The sequence below is a fragment of the Python bivittatus genome, unplaced genomic scaffold, assembly GCF_059951505.1.
Source record: "Python bivittatus isolate LINGU-HERP-01145 unplaced genomic scaffold, Pbiv_v1 ctg000320_np1212, whole genome shotgun sequence".
Classification (NCBI taxonomy): Eukaryota; Metazoa; Chordata; class Lepidosauria; order Squamata; family Pythonidae; genus Python; species Python bivittatus.
The window spans coordinates 7,651,049-7,670,350 of NW_028277052.1; the positions used below are offsets into that span (position 1 = coordinate 7,651,049).

At 40.4% G+C, this 19,302-nt stretch overlaps 1 long non-coding RNA gene across 1 annotated transcript; it reads right to left on the minus strand.

Annotated features, from left to right (window-relative positions):
• Window positions 1–1,025: 1,025 nt before the first annotated feature.
• LOC148216197 (uncharacterized) lies at window positions 1,026–15,720 on the minus strand. Its single transcript, XR_015795841.1, has 4 exons — window positions 15,575–15,720; window positions 8,037–8,142; window positions 7,242–7,286; window positions 1,026–1,311 (listed from the first exon to the last, which is right to left on the minus strand). It is a non-coding gene; the product is annotated as an uncharacterized LOC148216197 (long non-coding RNA).
• Between the last annotated feature and the right edge of the window lie 3,582 nt (window positions 15,721–19,302).

A 19,302-nucleotide genomic window follows, 5' to 3' on the forward strand; every position in this document is an offset into this window, starting at 1 on the left:
CTTTCCCATGAACTTTCCCAGATTAATATCTCCTTCCTTCCTTCCTTCCTTCCTTCCTTCCTTCCTTCCTTCCTTCCTTCCTTCCTTCCTTCCTTCCTTCCTCCCTCCCTCCCTCCCTCCCTCCCATCTTTCTTTCTTTCTTTCTTTCTTTCTTTCTTTCTTTCTTTCTTTCTTTCTTTCTTTCTTTCTTTCTTTCTTTCTTTCTTTCTTTCCAGTACCTCTACAATTTTCTCCTAACACAACACTAGTGGTGATTATTAAGATGCAAGTTATACACTTGATCCATGTTCAAAAATAAAATCTCCCAATAGATCACCCCCGCCCCCATGTGAATAATCTAGAATCAAGCTGGCTTTCTTTTTTACAGCATAGAAAGGAATAATCATGTGGGTACATCCTATTAAAACATTAAGAATCAAGTCCAGACTAGTCCTGGTCCTAATTTACCCCTAGATCATGAGCTAGGAAGGGTGGGGATTAAGCAAATTAATGTTTCTTTGTCCCTCTTTCTAACGTTGGGAGCAGGTTTCAGGAACAGTTTGAGAATCCTTTCCTTTCCAGCTGTAATAACCAGATTACTCCAGTATGCAAAAAACACGTTTCCACACCTTGCTTACACACATCCTCCTAGTAACAGATGGATATTCCTGGCTCAGAAATCTCTGGTTTCCAGGGAAAAAATTGCTGAACATATTACACTCCTATCAGTACTTATAAGAAAAATATGAGGCAATCCAGATAGCCCAAAACAGGAGGAAAGATTTTCAGGCACTGCATAAGAAGAGAAATGAGTTGGGTGGCATTTAAAAAAATGTACTTATTCTTTTCTAGATTTTCTGGGGGTTCACCAAGAGAGAATTTCTGGGGACACCCCAGAGGTCATTATGATGTCCTAAAATACTAATGACAAAGAGGAAACTCTTGGGTTCATGTTAACTCCATGTTAAAACTCCATGTTAAAAAGGGTTGTTGCTACTGAAGGCATGAAATCAAGGAAAGAAGAACAAGGAAATCTGAGAAATCTTTTAATTATTATTATTATGTGCCATCAAGTCATTTTCTTGTTTTAAATTGTGAAGAGAGCGCAGTAGGAGGTGTTGGGAGACTGTGTATTGTTGCAACATTTCCTGTTTGAGCTCATGGTCATAATTTATGCATTGTGCAAGGGAACCCTGGGAGGTCATCGCTTGGTAGCAGAGAATATGGCTAATTTCATGTATCTTCATAAGCCATACTTTCTTTCAACCCTAGGTTGTTGACTAAATCATGGTGGTCTGCTTTACAAGCAACATAGTCGGACGACACATTTCCCTAAGCCAAAAGGAACAAAGTCTCATTATAACCTTAGTGCATTGTGAACCCACAATGTTCATCCCTCAGCAACCCAGGAATATAGACCATATCAGATTTAACAGATGGGACTATGGCCGGGTTCACATATATTGCAAATCCATAATATGGTTGGTTGGTTTTTGGCTTAACGTGATGCATGGATCCACTCATTTTGGCTTAACATTCTGTGAGAACATGGTCATTATAGCTTGTTCAACCAACCATGGTTAAAATCATGGCTTAACATGATGTGTGAATGCAGCCTATTTGTCCATCCAGACAGCATTTGCCAGGCAGAAACGAAACATGACTTCAACACAAAAGTGGTTTGACTTATGCCAAAACTCATATATCCAGGGTCCTAATGCACACTACCAAATTTGTCACCATAATGAAATAAATGCACACTTATACAGTGTTAATAGAAATTAAGACATAGATATAGGAAACAACCCTTATTTCTGTCAAATGTAGAGGTTGCTGTAACTGTTTTCTGCAAGCACTTCAGGAGTTCTCTCTCTGATTTTCCTTAACCCCTAATGCTAATTCTGTAAACCAGTTTAATTTTCCCAAATATATTTCACAGAGCTGTTACCAAGATCCAGTTTAAGCCAGTTATCTCCAAATTAGATGGTAATCTGATTATTATGTTCTATAGAGTCACTTCTGAACTAAAGCCCAATTGGAAAAGTGATTTTTGTGTTTGTTTCAAAAACAAAAGCATATATTTAAAGCATATTTTAATCAGTCTGAATGCCAGTACAAATTCCTTTCCTATATTCCATCAGATTCTTTTAAAATTATATGCATATACGTGTGTCTGGGTGTGTAATCTGCAATTGCAAATGTTCTTTGGACTGCAGTGATTTCTTGCTCATTACTGGAAATGGAACCACAGAAGACCAAGCAAAGGAACTGAGCACGCAGCTTTCCGTCACTCCTCCTTCATCCAATTTTAATTGTTTTAGGTCTTGCAATGATTTCTAACAGCTGCACCAACTATCACCCTGATCATATTGCTCTGAGCTTCAGCTCACAGTGAGCTGATTGGGAGGTGTTGGAAGGATGGATTTGGCAACCAAACGGTTGCTTTGGACTCGGAACCATAATGAGCTCAGATGGGGAAGAACGAGGTGGAGGGGGGAAAATAAACTTGGATAGAACTCATTCTGGTTTTTTCCCCCCCTTCTTTCTTACACAAAACCGTTGATTAGATCCAGTCATGGGACATGTGCAGGTCTAAGAGATGCTCACACTAAACCACATCTTCATGCATTTTTTTCCCTAGTTCAGTTGTGCAAAGGTACACAACTGAAGCCCCAGGGATGCATATGGCTTCCAGAAACTTTGGGTGCAGCTCGCAGAACTGCCAAAGTTACTAGCCCATTGCCTTTTTGGATGTGATCAAAGGGGAAAGACATGACCTGGGATAATATTAACTCAGCTTATTTAACTCAATTACCTTGCATTGCTTTTTAAGAAAGGAAGATAGGAAATGGGAAGGAGGTAAGCAAAAAGAAAGACAGAGAAGTAAAGAAGCTAGGAAGAAAGAAGAGAGCCACCTGTACATGGCATATGTTTCCTTCCTGCCTTAGATGTCCTTGGACCCTTTTATTTCTTACAGTGGATGTTTCTGGGACGGTTTCCAACAGGACATGGTGACACATGCCTCTTATGCACTTGGTATCGATCAATTGCATTTATTGAGGGCCTTATCCGTTGCGTCCTTTACTGCTCTATCTATGATGAAACCAGGGGGAAACACTGATGGTAAACAAACTTAAGGGGTAGGATGCTGAACTACTGAACGACCTTCTTGCAGATGTGTTTCCAACTGTTAGCAGTCTGGTCAGTACCTTTGCTATACTTTCTTTTAAATGTAGAAAGGAATTTTTTAAGCTTTAAACTATAGCATTTTTTCCATTCCAATTTTATTCTCTTGCATGGTTTTTCTTTTTTTCTATTATAATTGTTGCTGCTGCTGCTGCTAATTTCATTCCTTTTTTATTCTGTCATGTTGCTATGACCTGGGGTCACAACCATAAACATATGGATTGATATTGGTTGATGGGATTTATTTACTGCCTGAATCCAAAGGACTCTACATAATGGATAGATGGTGTCGCTAATCCAGAGCAACATTGAGTCTCAAGATCAAAAGCTCCTGGAAGGCCTGAAGTCCATGAATTTATCCAATACCCCTTTTAAAGTCATGCAGGTTAGTGGCCATCACCACATCTTATGGTAATGATTCCAAAGGTCAATGATATGTTATATGAAGAGTTACTTTCTTCTAACTGTTCTAACTCTCCTTCTGATCAGCTTCATTGGATGAGTTCTGGTTCTAATATTTGCAGAGAAGGAAAAAAAATGCTTCCTCTCCACTTTCTGTAGTCCATGCATGATCATGGGGACCCTCTGAGCCTGGGCATGTCCACAGGGGTAGACAATGCGGGGAAGGTAATGATGATATGGATGTGTTGACCCATCACACAGGTGCTGCAGCTTGGATAAGATTTAGCCACAAGGATGGAATTGCAGCATTTGCATGATGATGTCACTGCACACATGTCAGCATCACTGATGTGGCACCTTGAAGGCTCAATGGGACCATTCCTCAAGACTCCTTCTAGGTTCTGCTCAGCTGACTGTCCTACACCCATCCTTTCAGTATACAAATTTGAAAATAAATAAATAAAAAATAAAATACACTAATCCCCTGGCCCATAAATGTGTTTGATGCTTAATTCATGCCAATAACACTGCTCTATATTAATATATTGTTTTTTTAAAAAATAATAATTCATAAAATATGTTGCCTGTGGTGTTGCAATTTATTTCAGGATTTACTGAGAAGGAATAATGTTTTTAGGAATTTTATATTCACCCCCAACTGTAACCTCAGGTGGCATCCTCTTAAGGTCACCTTCCTTCAAAGCACAATTCCAGTCCTCCAGTCAAGAAACACAACTTAGAAGAGCAATGGTGAAGTCAAGGGCTGGGATGTCAGACCTTCCTGACCTGCTTCCTTGACAAGATGGATGCTCACAGGGTGATGCTTAAAAGTATCTGAAGGCAGGGACTGTACTATCTGAATCAACTCATTCCATCATCTTCTGTGTTCTGGGAAAATAAGTAGCTTTATAATAGACCTGTATCTCAAGTTGTAAAGCAAGTGACATCGAAAGTTTTTAATATGCACTGACATCTTCGTTGTCACGCGCTGTAAAGCTATGGTTCCTGTCACTAAGTTGTGGCACCAATCCCTAGTTTTGGGGACATAACTGCAGGACTGGGGGGCTGGGGGGTTGGAATAAAATATAGCTCTAGTCTGGGACTCATTGTTCTTGGCAGAGAATGGAGTCCTGAGTCATTGTTGTACCAAGGATTCTTTTTCTAAAAATGTAAGCATTCCAGGCCAGCGACAACAGATGGGTTTTCAGAAAAGCCACTTGGATTTGTTCCTCTAATGCTCCAAAGCATTTAAACAAGACCATACCCAACCAACCCACTTCTGACAACATCCATTGCAAGGCTGGTAGATTTAGGCCAAACCTGAATGTGAAACAGTCAGGACTACAGAGGTGTTTTCTCTCCCCTACATCTTTGTTTGTAATGTATGATGTGTTGGTAATGTTTCTGCAGACCAACAGTTCCAAATATCAGGCCTCTGTTTGTGTCTCTTTGAGGGTGTTTTCATTTCCAATGCGGTCATTCTGAACTCCTTGTGATGTTGATAATGTTTTACTGTACAAACTATACAATCAATTTCAGATGTCTTGAAAGAAAGGAAAACAAATCCTGGATGATCCTGCTTTAGCAGTTATGCAACTGAAGGACCACTTTTTTCCTGAGTATCCCCATTATTTATCTCTTTATACACAGAGGTCCACAAGTATTATATGTATGTATGTACGTATATATGTATGTATTTCAGACTGAAGGTTTCTGAACGGCTGTCTGGGTGCACTCCTCAAAATACCCCGGTCAGTGATCAAACAGTTTTCTCATTGCTTTATCCAAAATTAAATGTGAATAAAACCTTGTATGCAGAAGTGCTTTCCTTTGTCTTTCTTTCTGGGCCTGTTCAGCAGCCATAAGAACCAAGGGAAAAATGCAGCAATGGTTAGTGGATGGGGAAAGTCTGTAAATCTTGAACATGGTGAACACTTTGCAGACTTCATGGACTGGGGAGGGAGGTGTCTCTCCCTCTCTGTGTGCCACGTATGCTTTGTACTGACTTTCTTATAATTTGTGATTTGAAGAAACAGAAGAAGGCTTATGCCTCGGCAGCTAGGTGTTTGTGTAGGTGTGGAGTCCATTCCTTTTGCAAGTCTAAGGGAGCTGAGGGACCTAGATGACATCACAAGACTCACCCAAGGAACTCAGGTCGTTAGGGTAAATGCAAGGTGACATCAGCCAACAGATGTTGCAGATTGAGGACAGCTTTGTGGACTAACGTTTTCATGAGCTGGCACAGAGTAAACATCACCTCTGCTAATGCTAGCTGAATCTCTTCAATAACATTTCTTTCACCCCCAACCCCTCCTTGCTAGAGATCTAACCAGCTTAAAGAACTGCTTATGTACAGTCTGTTCCTGTCCGGTTGCTGTTCTCATTTCCAAAAAATGTTTTCCCTCCACCCTGCCTGAAAATAGATCATTGCTCCTAGAGTGATGAGGGGCTAATTATTCATGGCTGTTACACTTCCCTTTACTTGCCAAAACACCTTTGCAAAACCTGGCCTTGGGTATGTGTGCTGACAGACCTTTCTGACGCCAGAAGGGATCCCAATATGGGTACGTTGCTCATCTTTTGAGTAGGTGCAATGCCACAAAGGAAGAATGAAGTTAAAGTAGATCTAGCTCTCATTGCAACTTAAGTTCTGTTCAGTGCTAGAAGCCATTTCTTAAGGTCATCTAACAGAGCAAGCATATGATGAAGAGTGAAGAAATTCAGTGCCTGTTCTTCTGGAGCATCCTGGCTTTCTCCTATTTTCCTTCCTCCCTATTCTTGAATTTAGTTTAATTAATTTGGATAGTTTTAAAATATTCCAGGCTCTCTGTAAAAGAAACCAAAACAGCTAACAACAAAGTCATAAAATAACCACGTCTCCCCAAATGGAAGAGCAGCAGATAAGTGAAGCATCAAACAGAAAGACAGCCTTTTATTAAAGCAAGAAAAATATTCATCAGAGCATTAGTCAGTGTTCAACCTGCCCCAAAGGCCATCCAAGATAGCTACTTCTTCTCAAGGATTAGCAATTACTCACAAAGGGACCTTGGGTTTTTCTGGAGTGGACATTGCACTGGGTTGGTGGTATAGCTAAGCAGTTTTTCTTCTTGTTGCAGAAAAATGTGAATTATGCTAAGTTGCATATTTAATACACAAATATCAATCATATTCATCTACAGCAGTGTTCCTCAATCTGGGCAACTGCCAGATGTGTGGACTTCAACTCCCAGATTTCTCAACTTTGGGCATCCATTGCTAAGAATTCTGAGACTTGATGTCCAAATATCAGTCCAACCTTTCTAGAGTGGGAAATATTGATCAACAGCCTAAGAGGACTATTTTTTCTTGCTTGGCTAATTATGGGGAAAGATGACCATGCTGTCTATCTCTGGAAAATAATGTCCTTTCAAGTAGTAGAACTGTTCTCCATAGAGTAGGACACATCTCCACCCTAAGGCTGCCTGCCAAAGAATTTTATATCAAAAGGTCTGTGGCTAATTTCCAGAATGTAATAGCAGGTGACCACCTGGAATTAGGGCCTTCCAAAGCATTCCTACTCTGGAAAGATTTCTTTGGTGCCAAAAATTACTTGAAGGCTATTGACAGAAAGATGTTTCTTCATCTAACAAGAAGGAACTGTGACTCAACTCATTTATATCCAAAATTTCACTCACCTTATGCTCTTGACTTCATCCATGGACTGCCACCAATCCTCCAGTCTGGGTAACAGTGAGTGAAGAAATTAACATTATGTTAGGTTATTTATTTATTTGGTTTATATACATGCCAGTATAGCAAATTACCAAATGGTGTTATTGAGAATAGGATCTGGCTTTTAATTAAAAATGTGATTCCTTTCCTTTCTTTGTTTCACTTTTCCCTTGTATTTTTCATCTGTCAGTAATCTTGCCTGCCTGAGTCCTGGTGGATTTGATCTGGCCCTTATGTTAAGAAAGCCAACACATTAGTACAATTTTTTTTCCTGAGAACTGCTGGGATCAGTGATTTAATACCACCTGATATTTGATAGGAGACCCTAGGGAAAGCAGTTTGGAAACGAGGAAATAATATAGCATGCATTGAAAATATAAATATATTCCTAAAAGTTTAGGTCATTTTGTTCCTCAATTTTCCTCTTATATAATCTTAAATTGGCTTTTCCCTTTTCTTTTACATTGCTTTTTTGAAGAAATATATTCCGCCGCCCCCCCCACGCTTCTCTTTCTTGTATTTTGAGTCATATTTTTTTTTTATTCCTAGCATTTTTCCTACATGTGTATTTTTAATCATCAAATATTGTAGCAATAATGCTTCACGTTATTCATTCACATCTCCAAAATCGGAATTGATTGGGATCTTGGAGGCCTTTAAGTCCAAATTTTGTCCAGCACAAGAAACCCAAAGTTACAGTATTCCTAAAAGTTGGTTGTCCAGTATTTGTCAAAAGGCCTGGACAAGGGGGTACCTACCTCTCAACTCAAAATTGATACAATTGCCAAACTGTTCTTAGCATCCAGATGTTTCTTCTTGAAGTTCTCTGTGCAAAGCACAAGTTGTACTCTGTTTATGGTTCGTCTGCAATTACAAATTTTACAAACCTCCATAGTATCTGAGAAACAATTACATGGATCGGTGCAAGAACTGCGTAAATTCTAGAGGGCATGGAATTGGAGTCATAGAATGTGACTTGTTCTGATTCAGAATGTGGGTTTTTTTCAGCCTTGCATCAAGTTCAGAGTGCAAATGACCCCCCACCTAGCAGTTTTACAACAGCTATAGTTTGGCAGCTCTAGAGCTGTAGTTTGCATACATGGCTCATCCTTATAGTCCTATATTGCTCAATATCTCCCACACTCTGTGCTGGGGTTTAAGAAATACCTACGCAAGTCATGGTAAGGGAATTTATTCCCACCCATCAGAAAAACCACAAGGCTTGGACATTTCTCTGTTATTCTTTCCTTGGAAATATAAGCATGCCCTCACACATACACACACAAGAAGTGAAGTAATGCAGGCTCAAATCTTAGCTATCCAAGAAGATTGAAAAATATGGTCCAGGATCTCTGCCTGCCTATCTCAGACTGTCTCCTTGTGGACTCCTGATGGACTGTCTTCATCAGGGCTTGGAGATTCAGTGTAAGGTGGGAATTATATTATTGCCTGGTGTATTATTTACATCAATGATCTTAATCATTATGACTTCAATTACAGGTTTTTCCCTCTCCTGCTGCTAACATGTTTCCACTTGATGTGGGACTACCAGTAACATCCCTAAAACCTCAAGGTGTTGGTTCTGTCCAATGCTTGCTGTAGTAGAGGGGTGCCAGAGGTAATGCTGGGGATGGCCATAGTAAGGCAGGAAGGGATGGTATTGTGATCAGCATCAGCATTACTCTCATGGACCCAAGCAACTTCCTGAATATGGAGCTTGCTAATGCCAAGCTCATATAATCTTGCCAGCTCATTGAATGCCAGTCCCTAATATTTCCTTGGTTGGGGTGGACAGGACTCCTGACTTCCTCCCTTAAATCTAGCCTTCTTGGTGTCACTGCTGTTCTGCACCCTAGAGGATAGGTCCAGGAGCAGCTAGAGCTAAAGGAAACTGTGATGGTTTATGGCACAAGGGACACACGAGGTATGAGTTGTTGGGTGTGGGTTTCCCAGCATCATCCAGCTGGCCACATGGTGTGAAAAACAGTATGTTGGACCACATGCATCCACGGTCTAATCCAGAAGGGCTCTTAGGTTCTTCTGAATGCCAATACCTGTCATTTTAGTTAATTGATTTCAGAGGAAGAGGTTCTATCAATGAGGGAGTGGGAAATGTGGAGTGTTTCCGGATTTCCTTCATCATACTTGCTTATGTGATAACCTGGCCTCTTCCTTGCATCTGTCTAGCGATTTCAAAGAGCAGCAAGGAGGATGTATTACCAGGCCCACTGACAAGATGACAATGGGAACTCAGAAAAGCCAGACGCTTGGGAACCCACAGCTGAACTGCATGTGAAAGACTGAAACAGAAGGACAAGAAAGCAAAGCAAGACATATTTGACTTGTGCAAAAGTCACATCGGAAGAAAAGACCTGTAGTTGCCTGAGTTCAAGAAAAAATAACCAAGGAGGCATAGAGTTCCCTCTACTTAGATAATATCATAACTTCCCCAAGGTAAAAGTAGTGACAGGTCCTAACATCAGCTCTGAAACCTATGTTCAGAGCCAGAATTCAGCTACCAAAATGTGGTGAAACCCAGCACTTTTTCCATGGTTATTTTCCAGAGTCTCCCTTTCTATTGAATTAATGGAGGGTGCCCTTGCCAATGGGAAGGGCTTCCAGATCTGCACAAAACCTTTCGGGGCAAGTATTTGGATGCACATGCAGAATGTGTTAATTCAGTGTTAGGTCTCCATCCCACAGAATGGTCATTACCTCCATAACTAGTGACCATGATTCTAGGTTAAAGAATAATGGTCTGAGAAGGTCTCTATAAATGAAGATTACAGTGATTAGCTGTGTATCATCAAGTTGATGTATTTCCCTTGATATTGCTGAAAGTTTCTGTTTTGAGGAAATATAAGTACCTAGTGTTCTCATTCTAGCCTAGGGGTGTTCTTCTCAGCTCTCAACTCTCCTCCTTAACAACTGAAAACAATATGTCCCACGGTTTCATCCCCTAATCTCTCTGTGTATGAATCTCATCAATTGCTGGCATCCACATGCCTCTTGATGCTTCCCAGTACCAAGTAGATCCTTTGCTGAGCACATCTTCCTTCAGTAGAAATCCAAAGGATAAAACCCGTGCATAGAATAACTAAGAAAGGAAATGCATTGCAGAAAAAAATTTTAATACAGTAGGAATTTTGAAATAGGAACAACTATGATGGCAGAGTTTGCAGAAGTTGCTGAAATCATCCTGTGATGAACAGATTAAGGGCTTGGATCACTTTCTCCACCAGCACGTGGAACTGTTACACTTGCGTTTGTATATCCTCTTGAAAATCGACCCCCCCACACACACCCTTGCTTTTTCCCACTAACTCAGAATCAGATTTGGAAACAGTAATGTAGCCCACTGAGTCCAGCCCCTTGCTCAATACAGGAATTCAGATGAAAGCATCCACAAAGGATGGGTATCTGCTTGAACATCTCCAGGTTAATATTCCCAGAGTAAAGAGCCATGTCTTCTCTGACATTATCCAGATGGCAAACCAAAGGTTAAGATGGTGAGCTTCTTTTGGGAAACTATCTTGCTAAGCAGGAGGGTCTCAACCATGCCCCTTACATCCTGCCCTTAGCTTATCGTACTCAGGAAAGTCGGGGTTAAAGTTGTAGGCAGTGTTTATGGAAGATATTTATTACATAGCATGGCCTTGGGAAATTTTATAGTGTTTCCTCTGGAGTGGTAGAATGGGTAGTTTCCCACCAGGGAAAAATTCCCTCCTCATCCTGGGGTTTTCTTCTATCCTTCAAGGCACCGTGACACTCCACTAGCATCTTCTCATTCTCTCCAGCCACTCCCAAAGGTGACTTTTTGAAAGCAAACAGCAAGAGAACAAGGATAGTGCCAGCTGGCTTTTATTTTTTTTTTGTAACCTCTCATTGAAGAAGTTCTGGCCAACTCAGAGGGAAGACAAAGAGTAACAGTGTAGACACACTTATGCAATGGTGCAGAATTGCTGCAGCAGGTTTAGGAGGCTATGATGATGGCTTGTGAAAGTGCTCCCAGTTTGCAAGCTGAGGCAGAAATGTATAGCCAACGAACTGATTCAAACAGAAATTTTCATATTCCCCCATCTCTACCTAAGACCTCTGCCCACTCCTCATCCATATATAAAAATAAGACAGATATGAACAGATGAATGAATATAATTTCAGACCAATTACATACATGACAATGTATTAGGAATACATTTACCATTCACGATCAGTTTTGACCATAAGCAACTATAATTTCATTGAGTACCTATGCAACCCACCCTAAGAATGGTGAATTAAAAATATAGCAAAGACCCGGTTAATTTGTTTCACAAATATTTATTTATTTATAACGCAAGAATGTTGTTGCCTTCAGGATGAGAAGTCACTAGTTCTGATTCATCTGTACTATGTGGTGAGCAGACAAGGGATCTGGAAACGTAGTAGGTAGCAAAGAAAACCCCACAACACAGTGAAATGCATGACTTGAAATATTGCAAAGCATTCACCAGACTTATTTAAGTAAGCCATCTTTGAACAGCCTTGGGAAACATTAAATGTCCTCCCATTTTCAGCATAATCATTTCAGAATCTTCACAGGGTTTTAATGATGTGAGCTGGACAATGTGCAGTACCTTGTGTGCAAGCATTAGCAAAAAGGCAGAAATGATAAACGAGGGTTCAGTGTGAGTGATGTGCTATTTGCCACAAGTATTTCTGAAAAGTTCTGGAGCACTTTCTCTGGGATTTAGATGGGCCTTCTTATGAGATAAGGAGGATTTTAGAAACCACCAAGACCTCAAATGTAGATAAGTAAATGATAGGACATGATAGGGCATATGCATTGACTGTTTACCCTTCAATCCTAAATGGAGATAATGCAATTTCCATGGAAAACCTAAGTTCAGAGATGCCATGTGGAATAAAACTTTCTCTCACCACAGGTTGCCCAGTGTCTTAATGTGGTGCTTTTCAAGTCTCCTGCTCTTGGAGAGCCTATAGTACGTCTCTAGTTTTAAACAACACACTTTAGGAAGAACACAGATAAATCAGAATAGTTTAGAAGGGGGCAATGAAGAATAACTGTGGTACAAAAACCAAATCCCATGTGGGAAGGCTGAAGGAACGTAACAAGGGGAAACAAAAAGATGTACATTTCGTAATATCTGAAGGGCTGTCAAAGACAGGAAGACATAATCTGCTTCCCAGATGAAGTTCTAAAGTTCAGTTTTAAAGATAATGGGTTGCTCAGAAGGGAGGGGATATAGTTTGGACCGTTGAGATAAACTTGTAAGTATGACCGCTTCCGTAATTACATCACTTCTTAAAAGAGCAGAGAGCAGTTCTAACCTAGAGATCTTCATGCAAAAACTGATGAGTCTATCTGGTGGAGATGCTGGAGCTCATCATGTTTGTCACCAAGCATGGGGCTGAGATATATAGTCTACAAAATCTTCTTCAACTCTAATATCTGAGCTCATGCCAGGTAAACCATGAGTGCTTCCTAGAAACAGCTGAAGGGAAAAATAGACAAGATCCAACCATTTTCTCCCTCCTGCAACATGCACGAACAGGCCTGTCATGTACCATGTATATTTCTAACAAGTGTCACTAAGAAGGCCATTTCAAGAGGTTACAACCAGATCAATTACTTGAAGTCTCTAAGAATATACCCAGAACTTCCCCCAAATTGCAGAAAAAGATAGAATATCATCTTTTGGGTAAACCTGACTCTGATTTAATCTTCTCAATAAAGATCCTACCAGAATTCCCATGGACTGGAAAAAGTGTTTAGGATCTTAACTTTGTTTTGTGGAATATGCAGTCTGGGGGAAAGTTGTTCCATCAGATTGCCTATTTAGGCTGTGCAAGTCCTTTGAGAGAAGTACTTTGCAACATAGCAAGTGCACAAAAATTACATCTTCTCCACTTGTTCAAGCAGCCATGGCCTATGCAGCTGCCTCAGGAGCTGCTCCCAGCACTTCTACATGGGTGTGCATGCACAACCACAATACTTTATTTTTGCATGATTCAAAAAGAGGTGGCTTGTATGCATACCTGTAGTGATTGACTGAACTGCCGGTATGATATAAGAGTTGGGCAAGAAAGATCCATTGCCTCTGACTCATCCTCTCTAATCTTGTTGGGCAACCTTTCTGCCATTCCCTGAAGTGTTGAAATGCTGGAATGGTGGGTCAAATTTCCACTGAGGAAGAGCTAGTGATATTTGGGTGGGTCACTACTTCCACCCATTACCCAAAGGTAAGCCCACCGTCTACAGCCTGCTGAAGCAGGAGATGTCTTACTAAAGTCCTGTCTCCTAACCAGGCTTTTGGAAAGCTGTGGCGCTTCTAATATGAATTCCTACCCATGTCTTAGACTGGAGGCCTCTTGTCAGCTCTAAAACTACACCAGGACAAGCTGATCCTAGAGTTTGAGGTATAAAAGGATTTTATAATATGTGGCCCTGTTCTGGAACAAGAAGTGAAAACAGGAAATTACTCATCATGCTATGAGAAGGAAAATGTTTCCCTGAAGCAAATGGAGTTGATACCAAAGCCTGGAAAAATAAATAAATCAGCCAAGAAATAAGTTGGCTCCTATAGCTCTGAGATCTCTGTAATCACTGACAGAAGACAATGACAAGGGGGATGAATTTAAGTAGCTTTACTCAGTGGGTGGATATACTTAGATAAAGGAAGAGAAGAAAAATTAACATCATCTGTTATCATCTGTCGTATTTTTTTAAAAAATAGCCAGGAAGATGTAATCATGGAAATGTTGTTCTGCCATGTTGATGTTGGTGGAGGAAAATGGTGGATGGGAGTGAAATCAAATCAGCTCAGATAGTTCTGATTTAGGCTCATTCCAAGGATTCCATGTGATGCCAATGATGGGTTTAGGATAAATGCATACATGCACATGTATATACCCACAAACATGTACACATCTGTGGTCACAATCACATACAAAATCTCTCTTTTCTGGGATGCAAAATTAATATCTAGCATGGCCAAACCTAGAGAAATTTCTCCAGTGGAAGAATAGTGTAATGAAGCCACTGAGTAACAACAGAGGATTTGGAAAGAAGGGCAATTAGATATAACAGTTCCAACTTTTTGATATAATGTTTAGTGAAGGTGGTTACGTAATTAAAAGATAAACAAGAACAAATCTATAAAAGAAAAATAGAAAATAGAAAAAGAAAAAAAGAAAAGTGTTAGAAATAGAGAAAGAGGAAAAAGAAAAGTTAAAGGAGCAGCTTCCGATCTTCTTCACAGCAGTTACAAACAAACTTTTATCATTTCTCCCCCTTTAGAACTCCATTATACAGTTCCCTTTTTCCCATATTCAACCCCTTTTAATGAGCAGACCTCAAAATCACCTGTTCATTTTTATCCGTTTTCAGCAAAAAGCCCATAAAATGTTTCCAGTCTTTTATAAAAGTCCGTATTGTTTTGTCTCTAATCAAACAGGACAATTCTGCCATCTCTGCGAGTTCTGCCATCTTCACCATGCACTCCTCCATTGTGGGAATTTCTGTATAACAATTCCTACTTTCATTGTATTTATATATGCTCTGAATTCAGCATCTGGCTACCTGCACTCTAATCCTAAAAGGAAGATCATCATTTAGCAGTTTCAGCAAGAGAAAGTTACCCAATTCTCCCACTGAATGCAATAGAATTCAGATTCGTACATCTGCCTGGATTTATCAAAGCAAAAAGAAAGACATATTTTCATACTTGCATGTATCCATATTATTGTTCCTAATTCCACATACTTTTTGTTCAGGGATTAGCTCATGTAGGACTTATTATGACTGGATACACCCATCAGTGATTAGAATTGCTCAAGCTAGTCCTAGATGCTTTTTCCTCTTGCAAAATCCAGTAAGCTCATTATCCTACAAGATCCTTGCTCGTCTAGAAACACAAGAAGTTCCTCTGGAGTCAGATGATTGGATCTAGCTAGCTCAAAATTGAAGATTTTTGATGGGGTCACACATCACATTATCTAAACCACACTGAGTTTTGTTCAGGTTTGGCTTCTCGCCTGATACGCAAACCCCGCTATTGTGGTTTAGAAAACATGAGTTATCAAACAAATTATGGTTAAACAAACCATAAATGAACTCAGCCACTGCCTCTCAAGAGCATTCTAGCAGATCTGTCTTTCCCAGAGATGCCAAGGATGGAAGATGTGAAGTGTATTCTTTCTCAGTGAGTTGCAGCCCTTTCCTTTTTGAAATCAAGTCATCCTGACCTGGTGATTTTGTTGTGCTAAATGATATTGAGGGCAATCTTGTTCTTACCAATGACATGATGCACAGGCTCGCTGTTCCATGTTCCTTATTCGTCCACTGTTGCAGATCTCTCTTCTGTTGCCTTTGGCCTGCTACAATAGGCAGCAATGCACTTTTCTCTTCAGCTTAATAATCTTTTCGTTGGCGGCAAACATTGTTTCTCACTAGATTAGCAGTGGAGGATGAAGACATCACATTAGGGATGTATTTCCTTTTTCTTAGCCAACAGTAGGGAGTTGGCCAGTGGGGGCGGTGCCTTCTTTCCACACACCATAATGCTCTGTTTGAGACTGAAGTGGTCACTGATGATATTAAGGAAGATTTTGTGGCCATAAACCACCATTGCCTTTTCCTTCCTGATGGTGAGCTCTGGCAAAAGTAGACCTACTCTAGATATGGCTCATCAGATGGACAGGGGGAGCCAGCACAAAAACTTACAAGCAAGAAATGAGATGATCTTCAGCTCAAATGTTATTCCAGAGGGGTGAAAAATGCAAGTGATGCCCTTGAATTGAAAGCTCAAAAACAGGAAGAACAACAAATCTAGAGGAAAATTAATAGGGGGTTAGGGAAAAAGCAAACTTGGAACCAGGGTCAGCATCCTCAAATAGCAACTAAGGAAGTTAGTGGAGTGGATGAAAAGGGATATTTTTTCAGCCAGGCTGGTGGAGTTGTTTTTCTCCCTCAATTATTTGAGGAACATTCTTCATATTCTGACCTCTTGCATGGGAGAAAATGACATCATAGATGGGATTTCTTAGCAGGCTGCCTCAAAGTACATATTGAGGGGTGGCGGATTTCAGGGTTGGTTCCAGATTTGAGGAAGCCAATCTCAAACCTGGCAAAGCTGTTCTGTGCCACTGGGCTCCCCTCTAGTTTATCAGATGATTATGCACTGCACCAATTTACATTTCAGGTACGGTAGCCCATTTCTTAATGTTCTCCATGTAGATGGTCCCCAAATTTCCCTTTAGGAAGAAGAATAGTTCATAAAAGGCAAGATTTCTCTCTTTTACTTTTAACAAGAAGTGGAAGGGTCTGGCTGGAAGAGGTACAGTCCTTTCTACCTCCACAGAACTCTATTTCTTCATTCCCTTCCCATCTCTTACCTCCATCCATAACTGTGCATCAGTGGAAACAAGGTCAAAGGTTTCTCTTCACCTTCCTTCCACACATTTCTATGTTTTTGATGTATCACACAGTTGCAAAACAAGTTTCAGCTATTCCAGTAATATAAACATCTCCTTGTAGAAGAGTTTCTTCCTGTGCACAATCCTTGGCCATGAAACCTCTCTCCCACCCCACTATCCCACGGCCCTCCCTGGTTGTGTTTTTCTTCTTCATTGTCTCTAGGTTGGCATTTGGATTGTGAAGCCTGTTTTCTCATTATATGCAGCTCTGAATAAGCAAGTATGAAAAGGGAATAAGCAGTTACATCGAGATACGATATAGCAGTGCCAAAAGAACGGAGGGGGAAGTAGACATATGGAGTTCATCACCAATGAGAAAAGAGGCATTCAACAGAATAATAAGTGTGCAGCGTCCATGAATATGTGTCCACGCTGGGAGCATTTCCTGAGCTAATGTATAGCTTTACATGACTTGTAAACTGTTTTTGTGATTTCTGCCTTATCCAAGCAGTGTTCTCCCTTATTCTCAGCAGTTTAAATGCTGTCCTGAGTGTCACTGGTTGGATGTCATTTTAATCATTGGCTACAATTAACAATCTGCACACAAGAAATCAAGGCTTCCAAGAAAATCTCTCCAAAGAACTACTCCAAGAAGCTGAGCTGCAGTGACAATTTCCATCCCCAAGAACAACGAGAGCACTATCACCCTGAAAAAAACTTGCTTTGCCAATTCCCTGGACAAAAAAATATATTTTTTAAATGATGTCTTAAAAAAAAAAAAAGTAGGGTGTCTTGACAGCCAAGACTTACGATGGAAAAATGTTTCTTGACAAAGTAAAGCAATTCAGCTTTGAAAGCAGAGTTGAAAGCATTAACATACATGAATGGTTTTGGAAGCTGGACTATGGTGAGTACTACAAATGGACTGCTTAATTTCTCTTCTACTGAATGAACCCAAGCCACAAGTATGCCCTACAGACCATGTTGGCTCTTATTTTCCTCTGATGTACCATTAATTTGGAATACACAACTGTGCCCATTTAGAAATCTATTAGAAAGCTGATGGAGAGAGACATTCTCCCCATGCTGTAAGTGTGTGCCTTGCCTGTTGTAGTGGACCAGACAATAGTGCTTTCTCTTCCAGAAGACCCTTGTCGACATCACTCTGACATCTGTGCCTCAAAGTACAGAGAAGGTTCCTAACCAGCTCTTGAGAAGTTGTGATGGCAAGTCACTCTCCTTTTGACAGCAGTGAAAATCACACATTCTTGTCCTTGTTTTATTTTCAGACATACTTTTTCCTTCACTGGCCGCCAAAATTCAGACTAAGCCAACAATAATGCTGTAATTACAATTCATTGTAAAACAGCTTTTCTTAATCACAGAATATGCCTGGTGCGCCATTATTGATTAAAAATTATTGCATACATTGAAGCCAAGCTGTGATGCATAGTTTGGGCTCTGGAAAAAATCAAGCAGCTGAGACTGCCTCTTTTAAAGACCAGGATGGATAGACACCAATAAGTAGAAAACATGTTTTTTCGGCTTATACCTTTGTGATTTTTCTCATTATTACAATTATTCTCTGCCTTGTCAACTTGCATTTATCTGTGGCTCTTATCAAAGCACTGGCAAATGGCAATTCTAAAGGAGCTAGGCTAGAAAATAGCATCTGGAATTTAGTTCTTGCAGTATTTGGGAATCTAAAGGCATAGGAACTGCTGAAGACAGGTACAATTTATTTGAGTATACCTCTAGCCCAGTGTTGTCCAAACTTGGCCACTTTAAGATGAGTGGACTTCAAGTCCCAGAATTCCCCAGCCAGCATGGCTGGCTGGGGAATTCTGGGACTTGAAGTCCACTCATCTTAAAGTGGCCAAGTTTGGACAACACTGCTCTAGCCCAAAGCCACTTAAATCAAGCAATCATGGTTATGGGTGCTAATCCATGGATTCTTTAACCATTGTTTGTTGATTAAACCACCATTAGCTGGGTTTACACAGCCTGCTAAGCCAAGCACCATGGCTTACAAAGTGCTATGGTTGGATTCATACAACACATTCAACTGAAACCAAACCAAACACATCTTGGCTTAGTGTGATGCGTAATCCAGGGTAGGTTACAGACAAGGGTCAGAGAGCTCTCTTTGGGGAGTTATCCCAACATGACAGGAACAGATACAGAGAAGGTTGCATTTCTTGTAATTATCTGATATTAGAATGTCCATGAGGACATGCAGGAGAAGATATGATCCTATGGTACCTATAGTTGATTAATTCTGCTCCAGAAGGCAAATCAAAGCATCTCCATGAACAGCAGCCTTGCATGCCACAATACTGGCTGCTGTTTATAGGAATGGGGAAAATCACACTATGATGTCATTACGTCATATTCAATGGCTGACAAGTGTCAGCTGTAACATATCACCCTGGACAACCGAAAGGAAGCAGATTCAATGACATCAAATTCTTCAAAGCCAAAGTGTGATGGAATGGAATTATGAAGGCCAGGCTCAGGGAGATAAACATTTTCTTAGCTCCCCAGAAGAGCGGGGGAGGAACAAGAGGATGAGACTGGCACCTCCCTGAGGAATTCACACTGTTGTGG